This window comes from Lissotriton helveticus, chromosome 1_1, assembly GCF_964261635.1.
Source record: "Lissotriton helveticus chromosome 1_1, aLisHel1.1, whole genome shotgun sequence".
NCBI lineage: Eukaryota > Metazoa > Chordata > Amphibia > Caudata > Salamandridae > Lissotriton > Lissotriton helveticus.
Genome location: NC_136057.1, coordinates 855,909,508 through 855,932,283, shown reverse-complemented (window position 1 = coordinate 855,932,283; position 22,776 = coordinate 855,909,508). Strand labels below are relative to the sequence as shown.

The 22,776-nt window shown below is 49.4% G+C and overlaps 1 protein-coding gene and 1 long non-coding RNA gene across 2 annotated transcripts in view; one reads left to right on the top strand and one right to left on the bottom strand.

Annotated features, from left to right (window-relative positions):
• LOC144818211 (uncharacterized) overlaps positions 1-22,776 on the bottom strand; it is a 195,626-nt gene that overhangs the window by 51,175 nt on the left and 121,675 nt on the right. The window lies entirely within an intron of this gene.
• SLC38A4 (solute carrier family 38 member 4) overlaps positions 22,542-22,776 on the top strand; it is a 222,491-nt gene continuing 222,256 nt past the window's right edge. Inside the window, exon 1 of the mRNA XM_078675373.1 lies at positions 22,542-22,641. The gene's annotated coding sequence lies outside the window, so the exon portion shown is untranslated. The remainder of the gene's footprint in view (positions 22,642-22,776) is intronic.

Below are 22,776 nucleotides of genomic sequence, written 5' to 3'. Positions count from 1 at the left end.
ATTCTTTTTGTCACACAAACTTCTAACATAAGCACAAATACACACATTTATTCAATTATATCTACAATAACACAGCTCTATATTAGTGTGACTCATTGTTTTATTAGTAAATTAATCTTTAGCAAATCAGCAATTATTTTCCCCACGTGTCGTGTCTATATTTATGTGCACTTGGTTGATTAGTTTCCATGCTGCACAAAGTTAAAATTATTACAGTTATGAGAAAATGACTTTTCAAGGGGTACACAATATTTTTTGTCTCTCCCCTGCTCCATCACATGTCACTACAATGCAGGCATTACATCGCAAGTCATTACAATGCACGTACCTGCTTGTGTGCCAGCTCCGGTGAACACAGTGAAAGCCTCGCTGCATTTTTAAGTGGTTTGCTGAACTGCTCTGTTTTTAACCTGGGAATTGTTTATAAAACTGGGGGGATAACGGACAGCCAAACTCACCTTTACTTTGCCTCTTTGCACAGCTGGTCCTCGGTCCGCCACAGCTGATTGCTGATTGATGCGGAGGGACCTGGCTCCTCTCACTACCTTCCCTTGCTTCCAGGGCTGACTCCTCTTAACTAGGGGCTTAACAGAACGCGTGCTAGTAGTTGCAGCGCGTACCTGCTTCTGTGCCAGCTCCGGTGAACACAGTGAAAGCCTCGCTGCATTTTTAAGTGGTTTGCTGAACTGCTCTGTTTTTAACTTGGGAATTGTTTTTAAAACTGGAGGGATAACGGACAGCCAAACTCACCTTCACTTTGCCTCTTTGCACAGCCGGTCCCCGGTCCGCCACAGCTGATTGCTGATTGCTGCGGAGGGACCTGGCTCCTCCCACTACCTTCCCTTGCTTCCGGGGCTGACTCCTCCTTATTCAGGATGCCTGACTGGATGCGCAGCTGGCGCGCCGAAAGCGCGCCTAAGGCAAGCCCGTCTGCACCCGTCCGCATCTGACTGGGGCCAGGGGCCATACCCCCTGCCCCTCGCCCCTCTCAGCGGATTCAGTATGATATGGAAGAACTACGCAGCCTAGCAGGTCCTAAAAGTAACATATGTAAAAATTCCATCCAGCCCGCTAGCAACCATCACAAATGTTCCCACTGCGGACTCCATCTGACAATAGACCCTCATTCTTACACTTTCAAATCTAGGAAATTTAAAATGTTCCTACTCAACTGCAGATCTCTACCCAAACACACAGCAGAAATCTCCTCCCTTCTCGAAGAAGAAATGCCTGAGGTATTGTTTCTCACTGAAACATGGCTTACTCCTAGCTCTGATTCTCACCTCGTTCAGGCTCTCCCCCTGGGCTATTCCATACAGAGACTAGACCGACCCACGGGGAAGGGGGGTGGGATAGCCATCATCTATAAACATGGTTTGACCTGCCGGATCACCGACAGCCCTGTGCCAGATTGCAAAAATGCTGTCTTCTCCATCGAATTTTCCCCAATCCTCACCTTTTCAGGCAAATTGATCTACCGGCCCCCGGGTCCTTCAGGGGTATTCTGCAATTCCTTAACTGACCTAGCAGCAAATCTGGCTAGTATTTCGGCCATCTGCACTCTACTGGGGGACTTTAGCCTCCATTTTGATGACCCTCTACAAACACCAGCAAACGTATTCACAGTGGATTTAGCAGCCTCTCAACTCACACAAAAAGTCAGCGAGCCCACCCACATAAGAGGGTATCTACTAGATTCCATCTTCTCAAATGTGGAGCACCTAAATCGAGAGAAACCCATCCCCGTCCCTTGCTCAGATCACCTTCTTATACCCTTCACCTGGGCACCTCCACATATGGTCCCACACACTAAATTCATTTTTTCTACTAAACGCCCCTGGACCAAACTATCAATTGAACATTGGACCACATATTTAGGGGAAACCAAACCGGCGCCGTCCTCAGATGCGGTCATGGCCAATAACAACCTCAACAACTGTCTTCTAAATTCACTAGACGCATTCATTCCCGCACAAAGGACGCAAGCAAAGATGGGAAGTAATCGGAAACCTTGGTACTCCGCCAAACTCCAGGGCCTAAGACAAACCAGCAAAAAACTAGAGAGAGAGTGGAGAAAAAATGTCTCTATTGACAGGAAGCGGAAATATAGAGAAAGCATTAATATATATAAAGCCAAAATCAAAATAGCTCAGGCAGCCTACTACGAAAATAAAATCCTAACAGCAATTAACCCCTCCCGGGAGATCTTTGCTATTGCCAAAACTCTTTCTAGAGCTCCTACTCCACCACTCATCCCTGACTCCTCAGGTGAATGGTGCAATAACCTAGCAAAGTTCTTCTCTAATAAGATTGAAACTATCTTCTCCTCTTTTCCCCCTATTAAGGACTGCGCTCTGTCCCTCCAAACTTGCAGTAATAAGTTCTCTCTGAGCACCATTCCGATGATGGAAATGCCTGTGTTAGAAAGCCTTCTGACTCAGGTAAAAAGTGGATCACCCAAAGACCCTGCCTCCTTAAAGACTCTGAGACAGGTGGCAAGTGTTGTCTCCCCTGTCATCCTAGAAGTGATTAACTCCTCACTCTCTTCTGGAGTGGTCCCCCTCCTTGGAAGGAAGCCATGGTAAAGGCTCTTTTAAAAAAAAAACAGCCTTGAGCCTTCCAACCTGGGGAATTACCATCTAATATCCTTACTCCCAGGGGTTAGCAAAATTGCCGAAAAATATTTCAACACAATTTTATCCTCATACATTGAAACTCATAAACTTCTCCATCGGTCTCAGACAGGTTTCCGCCCCCTCCACGGAACAGAAACTGCCTTGATATCAGTAGTGGAAGAGTCGAGAAGGATTGTTGACTCCGGAGGCCCCGCTGTGGTCCCGCTCCTCAACCTCAGCGCGGCCTTCGATACAATAAACCATCGCATTCTGGTCCACGGACTCAGAAAATTGGGTGTCAATGGAACTGCCCTGTCATGGCTGCAGTCTTTCCTGAGCAAGAGATCTGTCCAGGTCTTTGACAATGAGGTAATCTATAAGCAGATGCCCCTATGTTGTGGAGTTCCCCAGGGATCCTCGCTGAGCCCCACCTTATTCAACGTTTATACATGCTTCCTGGCAGAGGTAGTTTCACCATTTTGAGTACACATAGTCACCTATGCCGATGACACGCAACTGGTGATCGGGCTTAATAGAGCTAAAAGCTCCCCCCCAGTCTGCATCCATGTTTGGAAGAAATTGCTGGCTGGATGAATGAGTCCTTCCTGATGTTGAACGGGAAAAAAAGTGAGATCATGATTCTAGGCAATCACTCTCCCCTCGATCTAAATGCAATCTGGCCAACCTCCCTTGGCTTAGCCCCCACCCCCAAGACACAGTTACAAAGCCTGGGTGTCTGGATCAATCAAGATCTTACCTTTAAGATACAAGCACAGAAGACGGCGGTCACATGCATTGGCATCCTCAAAATGATCCGGAAGGTTCTTCCCCATGTCCCTTTTCAAGCTAAGAGGGTCATGGTCCAGGCCCTTGTTCTGTCTCGGCTGGACTATGCAAACGCCCTTTTATTTGGGCGCGCCCGAAACCATCCTCACCAAACTTCAGACAATACAAAACTGTGCAAATAAACAGTCAGAATCCACTTGTTTTTTGGGTGTATCCTCAACAATTGGGGAACACCTTCTTTGTTTTTAGGTCCCCTCACACACCAACAGGCCCCTTGGTGTCATGCTTCATCATCGGGGTCATCGTACCCCTCTACGGAGTACGGCGTGCTGCGACCTACGGATACGCGGGAGCACTTAATGGACTATGTGTGGTGTAGGTGAGGGGATGTTTTTTATGTGAGTGTATGGTGAGGTTTTAAGACTAAGTGAAGGTTAAAAAGCACCTGGCTCGTGGGGTGACTAAAAAATATTTAATATGCCCCCGGGCTGGTGCTGTTAAAATTAAAGTGGGGGAGGTTGTGGTGCAGACAATGTGCATTACCTCCTCTCTGTGTGCATCGACATGTTTCGGTGTAAAAACACCTTCTTCAGGACGGGGTGACACAAATCCCCACCTTACTCACGTTTCACTAACTTGTATCAGCTTTTTCAATAAAAAGTGAAAATTACAGTGCCGGTAAATCAATGTACCTCACAGAAAAGAAGTTTTTTGGTCAACCTGTAAAAGAAAAGAAGACACTTTTTTTTTCTGGTAGTCTACTTCTCCATATCCAGAGGCAAAGTGACCGGTGGTTACAGGTGACAAACTATTGGTCAACAAATTACTATAGGTGCCTGTTGTGCCTATAGTGGGATAAAAATAAGGAAAAGGACAAACTAGACTTACTGACATTTAACACAAAACACACACTTTTTGTACTGTTATGCCACGAAGAGTCCAAAGACCTGGGTTTTAAATGGTGGAAAACTGAGCACTGTTAAAAACAAGTGTGTTGGATGTGTAAAGGCTGGTTTTAGTAGACCAGTGTGCAAAGGAACAAATGGTGGACATGTTTCTGCTTCTTGGTATATGCAGTGAATCATTCGTCAGGACCAAAAAAGACCACCACGTCGGTATGCGCTCTCTAAGGCGCACCCTAACCTGTAGAGTAATGGACCGCGCAAACTCACGGTTCTTATGTAGCCTTCAGGGTTTCTGAAAGCCTTTGAATCTGTTGAAACAAAAAAGACAAACGAACAACATAATTCACGGGGCACACAAAACATAGAAATACGCCCATTTGGAATCGTACATTGAGTGATTTACGTGCATGCCATCTATTATGCTCTTCAAAAATACAGCAGCAGAAATTGCTAGCAAATTAAAATGAAATGATAAGGATAGTGACAGGTAATGTGTCTGCCGTATCACAACTCATTTGTTAATTCCTTCCATGATGTGCTCATTAGGCTCAATGGCATCAGACCCTTCAGTTTAGGGAAACAGGCATATAATTCTGCCGTTTTACTCCGGTGTATGCCGGCAATATAGTATTTAAAACCTTACCGTAAAACATTGCCACTGACAAAACTCATAGAGGGTTAAATCACTGAGTTTTGTGGCAAAGGCAGTCTTGGTGCATGATCGGTAGAAAAACACAGTTTTAGATAAACAGGATCAAGTTGCAGAAATAATAACTTGTTCAAGGTTACGTGAAGTTTAGATTGAATTCACTACATCAGTCCTGGTGGGGGGTGGGGGGGCGGGACTCGTAGTCAAACTCTGTATACGTTAAAAAAGTTACCAAGTATTAGCAATAGTTAGGAGTTTGGTCTGAGACATCACCCATGCTGTGGCACCCGTGGGCAAAGGGTACTTACTTCCTCAGAGCCTGCCGCCTGCTGGACACCTGCCTGCTTCCTCCCAATAACGCGTCCTTCATTGCGGAGGTTATAAAGGAAGTGCCCAGCCGGGGGACCGTATGTTTGCGCTAACGTGGTGACATGATTGCGCTTCAATCATGTATGTGCTGGAGCGCTGGGATCACAACAACTAGAACGTTGCAGTAACGTCAGCACTCGGTTCAGCCACTACAATGTTAACTTGCTAAGTGGAGACCACTATTGTGCCATAATTAAAGACCGCACCACAAATGAAGGGGTCATTTGATTCAGACAACAGCCCTAATGTTTATAATAGTATTCTCATGTGAAACCAAGAATTAAGTCATGTGATTCTGTGTGGTATGTCTGCTACAATTGAGGAGTTAGACCAAATTCATAAAAAAAAATATACAACAGATGAAACTTTATTGAGACAGTGGTACTGATCATAAGCAATGTGTCACTTCCTAACTACTTTGGTAAAGATAGCCAGTGAAGGATCTACCCCATTTAATTAGTTTCATGATGTTTACCAGTAAAAGTGGGCTGGGATTAAACGATATTATCACCTGAGTGAACATCTATTAGCGCCTCAGCACCGAGCCCCAGGGTATATTGTCATTAAATCCCTGTATATTGGTAGAAAGGTAGTATATGCACTGCGGTTCTTTCTCAAACAGGATGTTAGATGACTTATTTCCGGGTTTGATTTGTTCATCACTGTCCAGTGTAGATCATTCACTGTGTGGTTAGCCTGCAAAAAATGTTCAGTTAGTTTTTACACCGTTGTTTTATTTTTTGGGTGTTCATGCCCAAGTACCTGGTGCCACAAGGACAGGTTATTAAGTATACTACGTTCACCGAATTACAGTTCGTATGTGACTGATTGCGTGTGGTAGTCCTCCATTTTGCTACAGTTGCGCCTTATGCGGAGATACTGCCCAAAGGGGAGGTTCTGTCGCAAAGGTATAGGATGGAAGCTAGAAAAGGTCAGGAGGTTGTTCTTAGCCATGGGCTTATAATGTATTTTTGTCAGTAGTCTTCCTTCTGACTTCATTATGACTACGTCTAGGAAGATCATCTTTTCCCTGTTGAAGGAATTGGTGAGGGTCACACCTGTTAATCCTGTCAAAAAATTGCAATAGTTTACATTCGGATCCTTGCCAGATTACAAAAACGTAATCTATATATCTTTTCCAGAAAAATATATAGGATGAAAAAGGGTTGCTCGTGTTCAGAATGTGTTTGCACTCAAAGTCATGGACATAGAGTCCGGCCACACTAGGGGTCAATGTGCTGACCATCGAAGTTCCTGTTGACTGTAAGTACAATTCCCCTTTGTATTCAAAGAAGTTTTTCTTTAGGGCTAGTGTGGCACATTCTATCACAAATTGTTTGGGTGTCTGAAAATCCCATGTTGCGGCTTCCAGAGCCTCACAGATGACCTGAATGGTGTCATCCTGGGGAATGCTGGTATAAAGGCTCTAGAGAGAGATGCCGAGAGAGACCAGTATAGTTGAGTCAGTTTCCACGCTTAGGTCTTTGAGAAGAGCCAGAAGGCTTTTTGTATCCTTCAGATAGCGTTGTGATATTTCTCGTCCCCTCCCTTCTCTCAATGACTGGGCAATTTGTGGTGGTGTCCAAGCAACAATCTGTGGGGTATATTTAAAACATTTCAGAACTTGGAGCTGCGCCAAATTTGGCAGCACCTTGTTCTGACATTTTAAAAACACAGGGATGCACCGTATTCACAAGAATATGGTGCACCCCTGTGTTTCCCCCAGCAATGGCGCCAAAACTGCTGCCTAGTACCAGCGCAGGAACCCTGCCAATATGTGGCCAGTGTGCCTGTCTGCAGGGATTATTGTTTGTGTGAAGGAAGAGACACCTTCCTGCACATAAACAATTATTAATGATTATTTGCTCTTTCTATGTGTGCCGACGAATGATGCGCACATAGAAAGAGCAAAGAAACAAGGAAAAATTGATAATTTCGCCTCAAATCAGCATTCTCTTGGTGGGCTAGTTGGCCCCCAGGAACCCCCAGTATGTAAGTGGAATTACTTCCACCTCTGCAAACGCGCCAGGGGGGCGCGTTTGCAGAGATGTGCAGGGAAGGGCGTGGCCTCCTCCTGATCACGTTTTTTTTTAGAAAAATGCTTTTAAGAAGGAGGACTGTGTGGCCCCCCTCCCAGGGCCATACTCGCCCCGGGACCCCATCCCCGGGTCATGGGAATTTTCTTATTTGTTATTGTTAAATTAGGAAGGGGGCTGCTTTGCCCCCCTCCTGTGGCCACCTTTGGCCCCGGGGACCCCATCCCCGGGGCCGGCCTTTTTAAAAAAAAATGTAATTTTTGGGGGAGGGGGCCATGTGGCCCCCTCCCGTGGCCAAATCCGGCCCTGGGGACCCCATCCCCCAGGGCATGGCCGAGTTTTCTTTATTTTTTTTTAATGGTGGGGGGCTGCATAGCCCCCCTCATATGCCCCCTTTAAGACCCCGGGGACCCCATCCCCGGGGCCTGATTTTTATTTATTTTTTCTTTTAATTTGGAGTGGGGCTGTGTGGCCTCCCTCCCGGGCTACTTCTGGCCCCCGGGTCCACATTCCGCGGAGCCTGGCCTTCCTCGTTGGGGGCCTTGGGGGGGTCCCCAAGCTCCCCATGGTCCCCGCCGACTCCCCGCATCCTGCGGGAGCCGGCATTGCTTTTCTGCATGGGGAGCAGCTAACATGCTGCTCCCCCTGCAGTAAAGCAATCGGCTTTGATTTTTGAAAGAGAGAGCAGCTTAACTGCTCTCTCTTTCAAAAACCAAAGCAGTTTGCTGTGGTAGGGTGGGAGCCGCGAGGCTCCCGCCTTACCATAGCAAACAGCAGTGTCCCAGGGGTGGGCACCCCGGGACACTGCAGGAGCTGGCCCTGGGGGGTGGCGGTCACCAGGGCCATCGAGGGCTCCAGGAGGGGGCCACACGGCCCCCCTCCCACCTGTTAAAAGCCCCAGGGGGAGGTGGTCCCCGGGGCGTGTGGGGGGGCTTGAGCCCCCCACACTCATTTTTTTTAAATAAAAAATGAAGCCCCTGGGTTGGCGGTCCCCAGGGCCCCCCCCGCATTCTTAGTAACAAAGCTCCGGGGGTGGCGGTCCCCGGGGCTCGGGTGTCATAGAGGCCCCCATCATTAATATCTTTGCCCCAGCGGTGGCGGTCCCCGGGGCTGCGGGGGGCTGTATGCCCCCCCACTATCATAATGACTATGCCCCGGGGGTGGCGGTCCCCGGGGCAGTGTGGGGGGGATTGGGACCCCCCACACTTTTTTCTCATTTTGCCCCTGGGATTTGGTCCCCCCGGGGGCTAATTTTTAAAAAAGCAGACCAAGGGGGTTTTTTTCCGCAGAGTTCGCGTACGTACGCTGACCCCGCGATTTAAAAAAAAATATTAATAATTTTTGGGCCTTGGGGGTCCTTGTGGGACCCCCTGAGCAGGCCTAGGGCATCAGGGTCTTTCTACCCTGCCCCCTTTTTGCCTTTTCCACGTTTGTTTCTCTGCTTTCTTCTGCTCCTGGTTAGGAGTGTTGACAGCCAATTAGAATTCAGCTCGTACTCGGGAAGGTACGGAGTACAGTAAGCTTACGGTAAGCTCCTCAAGATATACTTATGATTTTACTTATGATTTTCTCAGGAACTACTAAACGGATTTACAGCATTTAACAAAAAGCGTGATCTGCGAACCGAACTCTACCTTTTTGCCAAATTTGGTGCAATTCCGTTCAGCCGTTCGGGCTGTAGCCCTGGCTAAAGGTTCCTATGTAAAATTGCATGGGAAAACACATTTTGGGACCCCCTTTTTTCTCAGCCCCCACTTCACGAATCACCCCCAAACTTTCAGGGAAGGAGCGGAGCGGAGCAGGTCATTTTCTTGGAGAAATTCGCGAAGATTCGTCCACCGGCGTCAAAGTTATTCCAAATAGAATGTTTGCTGATTTCCAATGGAAAGTAGGTCCTAACTATAACTACCTACTGGCAACTGCCAGTTGGTTTTATATATATATATATGTATATATATATATATATATATATATATATATATATATATATATATATATATATCTGCAATACCTCGCAGCAGCAGCGCTTCCATCATTCAAATGGACACACGAGGCATGGACCAACTTGTTGCAGCATTTAAAATTATTTATTTCCCAAAAACAGCTTTGCCACGATGCGTTTCGGCCGTCCCTGCGGCTTTGATCACATATATATATATATATATATATATATATATATATCTCAATGCTCGAAGGTGTCCACCTTTGAGTAGCACGCGAACAGCAGCTTGGTTTATGTATAGGTGAGGACGGGGATCCACTCGTAGACGCCGCTCCGTACGGGATCTGCCCGACGCGTTTCGAAGCTCCATATGCTTCTCTTCAGGGGCTTTAACGGAAGCGGTGTGCGCAACCGCCGACCCACTTCCCCATTTTATATATAACACACCCACCGATGGGAGGCTCAAATGAGACTGTGCATTCTGGGAAGTGTGGTCCGGGAAGCACACAATCAAGTCCTGTATGGACTCCACAAGTGGGCCCGTCCTCGATTCCAAGTACGACTGCTGCTTCACTTAAGTGACCCCCAGGGTACCGGGGTGGTGCATACTCCGCGGCTGGACGGCCGCGTATAAATCAATGCTCGAAGGTGTCCACCTTTGAGTAGCACGCGAACAGCAGCTTGGTTTATGTATAGGTGAGGACGGGGATCCACTCGTAGACGCCGCTCCGTACGGGATCTGCCCGACGCGTTTCGAAGCTCCATATGCTTCTCTTCAGGGGCTTTAACGGAAGCGGTGTGCACAACCGCCGACCCACTTCCCCATTTTATATATAACACACCCACCGATGGGAGGCTCAAATGAGACTGTGCATTCTGGGAAGTGTGGTCCGGGAAGCACACAATCAAGTCCTGTATGGACTCCACAAGAGTCCCCGTCCTCGATTCCAAGTACGACTGCTGCTTCACTTAAGTGACCCCCAGGGTACCGGGGTGGTGCATACTCCGCGGCTGGACGGCCGCGTATAAATCAATGCTCGAAGGTGTCCACCTTTGAGTAGCACGCGAACAGCAGCTTGGTTTATGTATAGGTGAGGACGGGGATCCACTCGTAGACGCCGCTCCGTACGGGATCTGCCCGACGCGTTTCGAAGCTCCATATGCTTCTCTTCAGGGGCTTTAACGGAAGCGGTGTGCGCAACCGCCGACCCACTTCCCCATTTTATATATAACACACCCACCGATGGAAGGCTCAAATGAGACTGTGCATTCTGGGAAGTGTGGTCCGGGAAGCACACAATCAAGTCCTGCATGGACTCCACAAGTGGGCCCGTCCTCGATTCCAAGTACGACTGCTGCTTCACTTAAGTGACCCCCAGGGTACCGGGGTGGTGCATACTCCGCGGCTGGACGGCCGCGTATAAATCAATGCTCGAAGGTGTCCACCTTTGAGTAGCACGCGAACAGCAGCTTGGTTTATGTATAGGTGAGGACGGGGATCCACTCGTAGACGCCGCTCGTACGGGATCTGCCCGACGCGTTTCGAAGCTCCATATGCTTCTCTTCAGGGGCTTTAACGGAAGCGGTGTGCGCAACCGCAGACCCACTTCCCCATTTTATATATAACACACCCACCGATGGGAGGCTCAAATGAGACTGTGCATTCTGGGAAGTGTGGTCCGGGAAGCACACAATCAAGTCCTGTATGGACTCCACAAGTGGGCCCGTCCTCGATTCCAAGTACGACTGCTGCTACACTTAAGTGACCCTCAGGGTACCGGGGTGGTGCATACTCCGCGGCTGGACGGCCTTGTGTAAATCAATGCTCGAAGGTGTCCACCTTTGAGTAGCACGCGAACAGCAGCTTGGTTTATGTATAGGTAAGGACAGGGATCCACTCGTAGATGCCGCTCCGTACGGGATCTGCCCGACGCGTTTCGAAGCTCCATATACTTCTCTTCTGGGGCTTTAACGGAAGCGGTGTGCGCAACCGCCGACCCACTTCCCCATTTTATATATAACACACCCACCGATGGGAGGCTCAAATGAGACTGTGCATTCTGGGAAGTGTGGTCCAGGAAGCACACAATCAAGTCCTGTATGGACTCCACAAGTGGGCCCGTCCTCGATTCCAAGTACGACTGCTGCTTCACTTAAGTGACCCCCAGGGTACCGGGGTGGTGCATACTCCGCGGCTGGACGGCCGCGTATAAATCAATGCTCGAAGGTGTCCACCTTTGAGTAGCACGCGAACAGCAGCTTGGTTTATGTATAGGTGAGGACGGGGATCCACTCATGGACGCCGCTCCAGACGGGATCTGCCCGACGCGTTTCGAAGCTCCATATGCTTCTCTTCAGGGGCTTTAACGGAAGCGGTGTGCGCAACCGCCGACCCACTTCCCCATTTTATATATAACACACCCACCGATGGGAGGCTCAAATGAGACTGTGCATTCTGGGAAGTGTGGTCCGGGAAGCACACAATCGGTACCCTGGGGGTCACGAAAGTGAAGCAGCAGTCGTACTTGGAATCGAGGACGGGCCCACTTGTGGAGTCCATACAGGACTTGATTGTGTGCTTCCCGGACCACACTTCCCAGAAGGCACAGTCTCATTTGAGCCTCCCATCGGTGGGTGTGTTATATATAAAATGGGGAAGTGGGTCGGCGGTTGCGCACACCGCTTCCGTTAAAGCCCCTAAAGAGAAGCATATGGAGCTTCGAAACGCGTCGGGCAGATCCCGTACGGAGCGGCGTCTACGAATGGATCCCCGTCCTCACCTATACATAAACCAAGCTGCTGTTCGCGTGCTACTCAAAGGTGGACACCTTGGAGCATTGATTTATACGCGGCTGTCCAGCCGCGGAGTATGCACCACCCCGGTACCCTGGGGGTCACGAAAGTGAAGCAGCAGTCGTACTTGGAATCGAGGACGGGCCAACTTGTGGAGTCCATACAGGACTTGATTGTGTGCTTCCCGGACCACACTTCCCAGAAGGCACAGTCTCATTTGAGCCTCCCATCGGTGGGTGTGTTATATATAAAATGGGGAAGTGGGTCGGCGGTTGCGCACACCGCTTCCGTTAAAGCCCCTGAAGAGAAGCATATGGAGCTTCGAAACGCGTTGGGCAGATCCCGTACGGAGCGGCATCTACGAATGGATCCCCCGTCCTCACCTATACATAAACCAAGCTGCTGTTCGCGTGCTACTCAAAGGTGGACACCTTGGAGCATTGATTTATACGCGGCCGTCCAGCCGCGGAGTATGCACCACCCCGGTACCCTGGGGGTCACGAAAGTGAAGCAGCAGTCGTACTTGGAATCGAGGACGGGCCCACTTGTGGAGTCCATACAGGACTTGATTGTGTGTGTTGGACTTGGGCCTTAGGGCAGGTTCACCCCTAATCTTTTTGCTTTTATTTGTGACCCTGTGTAGTGATTTTTGGGTCTATGCGCACTTTTTCCCTGTGTCCCAGAGTAAAGTGCGTGCGTGTAGTATTGCTGGCCTGCCCTCCCATAGGAATGCATGGGGAATGTGTGTGTCCATGTTAGTTCCTGATGCGTGGGGAGTGCAGGCTCGAGTTTAGTATGTATGAACTCGTGAGAGTGAATGCTGCAAGATGGTGTATGCGGCATGTATGTGTCTAGAAGGGAAGTGCTACTTCTGGACATTGATGTATGTGTGCAGTAAGGATACTGGAGCGTGATTGGCTGGAGCTGGCTAGCATGCCAGGCTCCAGGAAGTCTGGATGGGTCTGCCCGGTGGTGAGTGTGAGATCAGCATGAGTGATGTGTGGGAGGAGTGCACCTGGGTCCTGGATGGGCTGGGTTTTTCCCCACACAATGCTGGCTCCGCCCCCCTGTGGTTTGTCTAACGACCCAAGCCTCCACAGTGAATGAAAGGGGTGGTTGGGCCATCAAGGGTACTCCCAAGCCAGCTGCAACTAGTTTCCCCCCACCCTGCACCCTGAAGACAAAGGATTTTGTAGTATAAGAAGGGGCTGTGTCCCCTTGCAATTTGTTCTCTGTTCTACTTTTGGATCCTGCCAGAGGGGGCTGTTGCTGCTGCTGGTGCCAGGAGGACCGCCACTTGGACTGTCTCCCTGCCTGGAGATCCAGTGTGCTGGCTCTGGCCCTGCCTTGCCCCCCTGCCTGCCTCCAGACCCTGCTGGAGCTTTACCTTATGCCAGAGCGCCTGAAAGCGCTTTTATTTGACTTATAGCGCTGGGAGCGCTTTAGTTTTACCCCAGCGCTCAATAGCGCTTTGCTTTGCCTTCTAGCGCTCCAAGCGCTTTATTTTGACTCTAGCCGGTGCCACCCGGCATCTGCCCGAATTTACGGCGCATCGCGAGTGCCTACCTCGCTTTATATTTCTTTTGGATGCCGGTGCCCACCCGGCATTGCCCCGTTTTTTTTTTATATTTACGAGCCGGTGCCCACCCGGCATTGCCCTGTGATCACCGCCGCAAGCCCCGGAGCCGTGAAAACTGTTGCCGGGCCGCTGCCTACTGCGACCCGGAAGTCCCGCCTCCTGACCCCCAGGGCCGCGCTGCCATTGGCGGCCCCAGCGGAAGTCAGGCGGAGGGCGGCGAGACAAGGCCAGGCGGGAGACGAAGGAAGCAGCCGGCCCCGTCCTCGAGGCTCCCCTGAGTGAAGGGGAGCCCCGCCCGCGGCCCCTGCAGCGCCGCCCAGGAGAGGAGAAGCCGGCCGTGTTTCCCGCCTCCCGCAGTACCAGGAAGTCCCGGTGAGTGCGGGGGCGGGTTCTGTGTAGTTCCTCGAGCGGCCCCGTTGGGAGAGGGCCGCTCCAACGTGGGCAGCATTTCTTTGTGGGAGCCAAGGGCTCCGGGGGCATTATCTGTCTTCGAGTCCCCCGTGAGGGACTCCCACGTTCCGCCCCCGAGTGCGAGGGAGCCCCGAGAGGCTTCAGGGGCACATCGGCATTTTCGAGCCCACGAGGCTCCGAGCTCCCCATTGTCCAGTGAGCCCAGAGAGGCTCTGAGGGGCCATTCCGTTTTGAGCCTGCGAGGCGCCCAGCCCACAATTGTTTTAAGAGCTCTGAAGCTCTCAAGTGCCATATTGTTCTAGAGCCCCAGAGAGGCTCTTGGGCGCCATTCATTGTTCTTGAGCCCACGAGGCTCCAACGTTGCCCAGCCTTATTCACAACTGTCCAGCACTTAGTGGACAGTTGCTACGTTTAGGTTGTGTTCTTGGCTGCCTGTGCAGCCTTCCCTGACATTGAGACTCAGGGCATTTCAGCCCTTGCGAGGCCAGTTGGCCTGAGGGACCATTCTAGTGTTGTGCTACATGCACCCTGCGCAATTTATGAGTTACTTGCTTATTTGATTTCTGCGCAAATGTTCTACCTGCACCTCTGAATGTGTTTTAATGTTTCATGTGCAATTGTTTGTTATTACCTTTGCTAAAAGTGACCTGCTTAGGTGATTCTTTGTTCTTTTATTCCCCTTTGCTAAGAGTGACCTGCTTAGAGGAATGTTTGTTTTTACCTTTGCTAAAAGTGACCTGCTTAGGTAATTCTTTATGTTTTTATCCCCTTTGCTAAAAGTGACCTGCTTAGAGGATTGTTTGTGTCATTACCTTTGCTAAAAGTGACCTGCTTAGGTAATGCCTTGTGCTTTTATTTCCCTTTGCTAAAAGTGACCTGCTTAGAGGAATATTGATGGTTTATTGGCTTTGCTAAATGTGACCTGCTTAGGTGATTATTTTAGGTTTCCTTCCCTTTGCTAAATGTGACTTGCTTAGGTGATAGGTTTTCCTTCCATAGGTCCTGATGATAAGGTCCTAGTTCCCTGCGTGATTTCCCTACAGTGTTTAGGGTGGCGTAGGAGGTATTTACCCTTTACCAGTAGTTACTGGTTGTATGCTACATGTAACCATTTTATGTGCTAAGTGTTATACCTACAAGTATTATTTCTAAAAAGTGCATACCCCTGACAGTGGTCCAGGTGGCCCTGTCCTGTACATAATCCCTTGTAAATCTTGCCCGTGCCTGTTGGCACATTGTAAAGTGTGTGTGTTATCTAATGTGTTTTTATTATTATAATACAAAGGCTATTTTTGATATAACCTTGTGTGGAGTTTCCTTTGTGGTGGGCCTAGGGTGTTGTCGCTGGGGTGCGCGCGCAAACGCTTTACACATCGCCTCTGAGATTAGCCTTGCTGCTCGCGTCACGTTACCTAGAGGGTGAGCAGGGGTTATCTTGGTGTGTGACTCCCTTGCCCTGACCTTAGAAATGGTGATCCCTGACTGACCTTGGCGTGAGCGTTGGCCGGCCGGGGGTCCCGTTTCTAACAGTGTGCTTCCCGGACCACACTTCCCAGAAGGCACAGTCTCATTTGAGCCTCCCATCGGTGGGTGTGTTATATATAAAATGGGGAAGTGGGTCAGCGGTTGCGCACACCGCTTCCGTTAAAGCCCCTGAAGAGAAGCATATGGAGCTTCGAAACGCGTCGGGCAGATCCCGTACGGAGCGGCGTCTACGAATGGATCCCCGTCCTCACCTATACATAAACCAAGCTGCTGTTCGCGTGCTACTCAAAGGTGGACACCTTGGAGCATTGATTTATACGCGGCCGTCCAGCCGCGGAGTATGCACCACCCCTGTACCCTGGGGTCACGAAAGTAAAGCAGCAGTCGTACTTGGAATCGAGGACGGGCCCACTTGTGGAGTCCATACAGGACTTGATTGTGTGCTTCCCGGACCACACTTCCCAGAAGGCACAGTCTCATTTGAGCCTCCCATCGGTGGGTGTGTTATATATAAAATGGGGAAGTGGGTCGGCGGTTGCGCACACCGCTTCCGTTAAAGCCCCTAAAGAGAAGCATATGGAGCTTCGAAACGCGTCGGGCAGATCCCGTACGGAGCGGCGTCTACGAATGGATCCCCGTCCTCACCTATACATAAACCAAGCTGCTGTTCGCGTGCTACTCAAAGGTGGACACCTTGGAGCATTGATTTATACGCGGCCGTCCAGCCGCGGAGTATGCACCACCCCGGTACCCTGGGGGTCACGAAAGTGAAGCAGCAGTCGTACTTGGAATCGAGGACGGGCCAACTTGTGGAGTCCATACAGGACTTGATTGTGTGCTTCCCGGACCACACTTCCCAGAAGGCACAGTCTCATTTGAGCCTCCCATCGGTGGGTGTGTTATATATAAAATGGGGAAGTGGGTCGGCAGTTGCGCACACCGCTTCCGTTAAAGCCCCTGAAGAGAAGCATATGGAGCTTCGAAACGCGTCGGGCAGATCCCGTACGGAGCGGCGTCTACGAATGGATCCCCCGTCCTCACCTATACATAAACCAAGCTGCTGTTCGCGTGCTACTCAAAGGTGGACACCTTGGAGCATTGATTTATACGCAGCCGTCCAGCCGCGGAGTATGCACCACCCCGGTACCCTGGGGGTCACGAAAGTGAAGCAGCAGTCGTACTTGGAATCGAGGACGGGCCCACTTGTGGAGTCCATACAGGACTTGATTGTGTGCTTCCCGGACCACACTTCCCAGAAGGCACAGTCTCATTTGAGCCTCCCATCGGTGGGTGTGTTATATATAAAATGGGGAAGTGGGTCAGCGGTTGCGCACACCGCTTCCGTTAAAGCCCCTGAAGAGAAGCATATGGAGCTTCGAAACGCGTCGGGCAGATCCCGTACGGAGCGGCGTCTACGAATGGATCCCCGTCCTCACCTATACATAAACCAAGCTGCTGTTCGCGTGCTACTCAAAGGTGGACACCTTGGAGCATTGATTTATACGCGGCCGTCCAGCCGCGGAGTATGCACCACCCCTGTGCCCTGGGGGTCACGAAAGTGAAGCAGCAGTCGTACTTGGAATCGAGGACGGGCCCACTTGTGGAGTCCATACAGGACTTGATTGTGTGCTTCCCGGACCACACTTCCCAGAAGGCACAGTCTCATTTGAGCCTCCCATCGGTGGGTGTGTTATATATAAAATGGGGAAGTGGGTCGGCGGTTGCGCACACCGCTTCCGTTAAAGCCCCTGAAGAGAAGCATATGGAGCTTCGAAACGCGTCGGGCAGATCCCGTACGGAGCGGCGTCTACGAATGGATCCCCGTCCTCACCTATATATAAACCAAGCTGCTGTTCGCGTGCTACTCAAAGGTGGACACCTTGGAGCATTGATTTATACGCGGCCGTCCAGCAGCGGAGTATGCACCACCCCGGTACCCTGGGTGTCACGAAACTGAAGCAGCAGTCGTACTTGGAATCGAGGACGGGCCCACTTGTGGAGTCCATACAGGACTTGATTGTGTGCTTCCCGGACCACACTTCCCAGAAGGCACAGTCTCATTTGAGCCTCCCATCGGTGGGTGTGTTATATATAAAATGGGGAAGTGGGTCGGTGGTTGCGCACACCGCTTCCGTTAAAGCCCCTGAAGAGAAGCATATGGAGCTTCGAAACGCGTCGGGCAGATCCCGTACGGAGCGGCGTCTACGAATGGATCCCCGTCCTCACCTATACATAAACCAAGCTGCTGTTCGCGTGCTTCTCAAAGGTGGACACCTTGGAGCATTAATTTATACGCGGCCGTCCAGCCGCGGAGTATGCACCACCCCGGTACCCTGGGGGTCACGAAAGTGAAGCAGCAGTCGTACTTGGAATCGAGGACGGGCCCACTTGTGGAGTCCATACAGGACTTGATTGTGTGCTTCCCGGACCACGCTTCCCAAAAGGCACAGTCTCATTTGAGCCTCCCATCGGTGGGTGTGTTATATATAAAATGGGGAAGTGGGTCGGCGGTTGCGCACACCGCTTCCGTTAAAGCCCCTGAAGAGAAGCATATGGAGCTTCGAAACGCGTCGGGCAGATCCCGTACGGAGCGGCGTCTACGAATGGATCCCCGTCCTCACCTATACATAAACCAAGCTGCTGTTCGCGTGCTACTCAAAGGTGGACACCTTGGAGCATTGATTTATACGCAGCCGTCCAGCCGCGGAGTATGCACCACCCCGGTACCCTGGGGGTCACGAAAGTGAAGCAGCAGTCGTACTTGGAATCGAGGACGGGCCCACTTGTGGAGTCCATACAGGACTTGATTGTGTGCTTCCCGGACCACACTTCCCAGAAGGCACAGTCTCATTTGAGCCTCCCATCGGTGGGTGTGTTATATATAAAATGGGGAAGTGGGTCGGCGGTTGCGCACACCGCTTCCGTTAAAGCCCCTGAAGAGAAGCATATGGAGCTTCGAAACGCGTCGGGCAGATCCCGTACGGAGCGGCGTCTACGAATGGATCCCCGTCCTCACCTATACATAAACCAAGCTGCTGTTCGCGTGCTACTCAAAGGTGGACACCTTGGAGCATTGATATATATATATATATATATATATATATATTACCTTCTGGCGGTTGCCAGTAGGTAGCTATAGGTAGGACCTAGCTACCATAGGAAATCCGCAACATTCTATTGGGAATAACTCTGGCGCCGGTTGAGGAATTTGCGTGTAATTTTCCAAAATTTTGGCCAGCTCCGCTCCGCTCCTTCCCTGAAAGTTTTGTGGGGATTCCTGCTGGTGTTTTCACTGTATTACTGTATGTGTTCACAAATGCTTTACACTGCCTCTGAGATAAGCCTGTCTGCTCGTGCCAAGCTACCAAAGGGGTGAGCAGGGGTTATTTTAGGAGATTATCCCCCTCACTCTAACTAGAAGCAAGGGTCTCTATTTGGACAAAGGAACTTACCTCTGCCAAATAGATACCCCCATTTCTAACACTTACCAATCACAAGCCCTCCCTCATCCCTGCTCCCCCCACCCACCTGTGAGCCGTGCCGGCTGCGACTGAATGAAGTATGAAGTCTGACATCCAGGTACCAATGTAATAAGTAAGAAAAAGCTTTGAGGTTCGGATTCAGTCACACGGGTCAGGTATATTCTTGAAGTGCCCCATATGGCCAAATGTCACAGGCAGCGTCTAATCTCCAGATTCAGTTTCACAGTCAATGTAAAAGAACAGCCTATGAGATTTGGGATCAGCCATATGTCTCTTGCGCAATTTCATATACTGCCTGTACCTAATGCTGGTTTTGGAGCTTACTAGGACATACATAAAAGATATATTTATTATTGGAATGCAAAACGTTTTTTAAAAATTGACTTTTAGCACAATGAGCAACATCAGTAGGTCTACAAGAGCATCACCACATTGAAAAGGATCTAAAAAAATCCACTAGGAGAATCCATAGTTGAAAATCGTTCTATTGTATCTCTATGAATATGAAAGTACAGTGCGCAACCCAAATCTTGAAATTGTAATTCATATTGTAGAGATTACTTGCCTATTCTTTCTGGATATAATTAGCAAATCTCACACAATGTAGTTCTGAAAAACAACTTTTCTTGACTCTAATTATTGATGTTCCGTTAGAAAGCAGAACCGAGGATAGGCTTCAATAGGAAAAAGAGGTTTTTAAATTATTTGGTTCAGAACAGTTCTTAGGTCGTGTACTTGCATGTGCAATAATGCAACAGCACTAGGGCCCGAAAACAAAGATCTATGTTCTCCATGATAATTATTCATTCGACATGTCTCCAGCCAGCAGCTCACAAATTTGACATGGAAACTAAAGTCCTAAAGTGACTTTAAACTGTCCTGCAGTAAATCAGTTTGGAATCTCCATTCTCTGTTCATCAGGTAGAGGTTTCCTGAGCTCAGGGCTTCTGCAGAACCAGGGCCTACACTGGCTGAAGTAGACTGTGTGAGGCAAGAACAGGGAAAGATATGCAGCGAATGACCGTGTCCACTTTTCAGACCAGATACCGGCTTCCTCCCAGGATTAAGGGAAGCCGATCTGGTTCATCCAATTCTCGAAGGAGTCAGGGACCTAAGAATTTGCCTCTGCTAGGTTGGAAGGACATTGCACTGCTTGCAAACGTGCTGTTCCTCCATTATCAAACTCTGTAACATGCGCACTAGCCATGTTGTTATAATGTTACACGATCGGTGGTTGTTTCTATAAGGTTTTGGCGCTCCTAGGCAGTACGCAGGCGCCATTTGGATGTAGGTATGTGTGAATGCGGTGCCAAGGGGTAGGGAGAACCACCCTTCTCCCTAAACTTTGGTAAAGTCTTAGCCAACACGTATTTCGTCGCATCCGAATGAGTAAACAGCGACTTCTTCAAGGCTAAACTCCAGGCCCGGACTGGCCATAGCGGGCACGGGGCAATCCCCCGGTGCGCCGCAAGGGTGGGGGCCGGTTTTGAGCCCCTGGGGGCCGATTTTGTTAGAGGGCCGTTTTTGCAGCATAGCTGCAAAATCGGCCCTGCAACAAAATCGGCTGAAAACCGGCCCTAGCAAAGCGCTCGGCGGCACCTCCAACCCCCCCTAGTGGGGAGGGGGGCCGGCCGAGCACTTTGCCAGGGCCGGTTTTGGTTCCCAGTCCGGCCCTGCTAAACTCCTATTATTCTGATCCTTTAAATCGGTTGTAATACCGTCCCGTAGTGTATCTCTGTTGTCTCGACGTGGAGACAACATAGATACCCTTCGATGTGACGAAACACCTGTTGGCTAAGGCTTTGGACGAAAATGCTCACGAGAGGAACAATCAATCCTGGATATAAATCAAGCAGGGGATGAAGAGTGTCTTTTACATTGTCATTAATTTGTTCTGTATACTAAGAGCGTGTGCGGGGGAATTTTGTGTTTCATGTTGTTATAATGCTTGATCAGAGCACTGAGGCTCACTTCTGCAAGTAAGTAGTAACCAAGAAGATGGCTTATTATTAGTCCAGACACTAAGTGCATGTCTTTATGGAGGCTTGATTGGTGTTTGCAGAGTCTCAGTTCCACTTCCCATAGTTCTCCACCACCACTGGAAGGGCACTGCACAGAGGTGCGGAATGCATGATACTTTTGATTCAGCTGATCCTCAGTGTCAAAGATTGAAACTCATGCTGAACAGGTGCAGTAGTTTTTTGTGAAATGACAATTTGCCCTCCCCACCGTGTCCAGTTGACCCACTCCCTCTCTTTACCAACCCCCTGTGGCTAACTGGAATACGTTTTAGGCCATGAAGTGTAATGGGAAGAAGTTTTAGGGGTTGCCCACGGAAGCATTTTTACAAAATAGTTAAATGAGGTGCCCACTTCCATGCAATGGTGTGCCTTGTCTGATGCAATTGGCCATTCCATACATTGTTTAAGGGCTCGCGAGACGGGAATGATGAACCTTGCCAGCCGATGATTGGCAGTACTAAAAAGTCCACTCTTAGTTGTGAATGCCACCCAATATGTTTCTGAAACTTCTGCTCGTGTGTCTTGCTTTATGGGTGACATCTCTTAGGAAGAGGCTGCGGGGACATCGTGGTGTCTGCAAAAGGCGTGTTTTCTTTCACGTGCCTGTACAGTGGGCATGTGTTGCACATGTATTTACTCGCCGAATCGTTGCCATTCACAGAGTTGCCAGTGTGCCAGGAACGCAATCTCTAGTGCAAGATTTGCATATCCGTGTGTGCAGAGTTTATCTGCTCGTGTTCTCGAGCCTGATAGCAATTGTGGCACGTGATCCTTCGGCAACACGTATGAATTGGCACAACGTTAATACTTCCTGACTACTTGATGTAAATAAGATATGGCTCTTTTGCTAAATAGCGCACCATCAGTGGGGATCTATTTATAAAAAAAAAACGTGCACTTCATAGACCATTCCACATAAACATTGAACATCATATCAGGGGATTCAACGCTGCCAAATAATTTCTGGTACCGCACGCTCCGTTCCATGTCAAATGAATACATATTGAAATATTTTAAAACAAAAAAATTAATGATCTCATTTTTAGCACGGATTAGTGTTATATTTTAATCTCACATAGTCTACTATATTAAAATTAGCTCTGGTAATTGTGCGCCTCGGTGCTTTGCCACGGCTTAACTGGTACCGCAGGAGCACTGCTGCCCGCATGTGCTAGACCTGTGTTAGTTTAACCATTCGTTATCTGGTCCGGATGTTCAACGTGTGCATTAATTCTGCCTTGTCCCCTCCCGTGTGTGCTTGCAGACACCTGAGAGCATGCCTTGCTGTTGCCATCTCACCATCTGTGAAACTCCCTGACCTGCTGATTGGATGTCAGTTTCCAAAGGGAGGGTCTCTCAGCCCTAAAATGAGATTTGAGGCTGTCCCAGAGATCACGTGATGGAAATTTCAGTTCAGTCACAAAAAACTGGCATGTTAGGGTCTCCAACCTCAATTCACACTCCCGGCGCCTCGTGTGCATGTTGTGTTCTTCTTCAAGTGGAATTTATCTGAAGAAGAAACTCTCTCAAGGAGGTGGCCGATCCCAGTGCTCCAAAGAGACTACACTGTAAGTTTGCTATAGTTTACATTTGGGCATGTGACTGTTAATGTAATTGTGCGGAATAATTCTTAAATATGTCTTTTTTAATATTTAACAAAGAAACATTGCATCTTTTTCTAGTCAGTTTTGTACTGCCTGTTA